The sequence below is a fragment of the Etheostoma cragini genome, chromosome 3, assembly GCF_013103735.1.
Source record: "Etheostoma cragini isolate CJK2018 chromosome 3, CSU_Ecrag_1.0, whole genome shotgun sequence".
Taxonomy (NCBI): Eukaryota; Metazoa; Chordata; class Actinopteri; order Perciformes; family Percidae; genus Etheostoma; species Etheostoma cragini.
Window position 1 is genome coordinate 30,105,176 of NC_048409.1, and position 470 is coordinate 30,105,645.

Sequence of the window (470 nt, forward strand, 5' to 3'; positions counted from 1 at the left end):
CACACACACAGACACACACACACACACACACACACAGACACACACACACAGACACACACACACACAGACACACACACACACACACACAGACACACAGACACGCACACAAAGACGCACATACAAAGACGCATAGAGACACACACGGAGACACACACATAGAGACACGCACAGAGACACACGCACACACAGAGACTCACAAACACACGCATACAAACACACGCAGAGAGAAGCACACAATCACCCACAGAGACACATGCACACACAAACACACGCACAGAGACACAGACACACACACAAAGACGCATAGAGACACACACAGAGACACACACGCACACAAAGACGCATAGAGACACACACAGACACACACACGCATACAAACACACAGAGAGACACGCACACACAAACACACACACGCACAGAGACACGCAAACATACAGACACACACAGTGACCTTCTCTAACAAACACACA